Consider the following 919-nt stretch of genomic DNA (forward strand, 5'->3'; position numbering starts at 1 on the left):
CCCTGTGATGTCACCCACTGTGACGCCATCCTCCTCCCCTCCCCCGTGACGTCAACCTCCTCACCCTGTGACGTCACCCACTGTGACATCATCCCCTTCTTCTCCCCCGTGATGTCAGCCCCCTCGCCTAGTGATGTCACTTACTGTGACGTCATCCCCTCCCTCTTCCCGTGACGTCAGCTCCCTCGCCTAGTGACGTCAACCCCTCCCCTCTCCGCGGACTCCCCCGCGCCGCGGGGACCGCCCTGCCCCTCACCCCCCCCTCGGAGGACCTGGGTTAGAATCGGTGTTATCACCTTACTAACCTTCCCCATGAAATAATGTGTCGAAATATTTTTTTTTTTTTTCAAAAATGTATAAAAACCAAAGAATGGATGGGAGAAATCTCGTTGATATAAATTAGTAAATTTAAGAGTTTGTAACGAGCACTACAACTCACCTGTGAAAATTAACAACTTACCATTTAGACATATTAATGTATAGAGTTTCAAATCATGTATTTTAATTTAATTCCACATTAACATTTATGTTATAGTATGATATCTATTGAATACGGATGAAATAACACATTTAATTATTAAACCTAAAGATAATTTGTTTTGTTATATTTTTAGATAAAGACAATGCAAGTAAATCAGATAACATGGACATAGCATTAATAAGATTCCAAGTTTTAAATTTTATATTATTTATTTCCCAAGGTCCCAAACAATAGGTGTTGACATTCCTTCAGAATGTTCACCTCCATCTGCGAGTTAACAGAACAACACGATTGACCTTCTTCAGATTACTATTTATAAACATAACATTCCTAAATCCGCTAGGGTAACCAATATTATTATCCTGATTTTTCACGGCTTCTATTATCATCATGAAAATTTTTCCTAGATCAACTTTAATTAATTCATCAAGTCAGTCA

The sequence above is a fragment of the Mycetomoellerius zeteki genome, unplaced genomic scaffold (assembly GCF_001594055.1).
Source record: "Mycetomoellerius zeteki isolate Tzet28-1 unplaced genomic scaffold, Tzet1.0 scaffold966, whole genome shotgun sequence".
Classification (NCBI taxonomy): Eukaryota; Metazoa; Arthropoda; class Insecta; order Hymenoptera; family Formicidae; genus Mycetomoellerius; species Mycetomoellerius zeteki.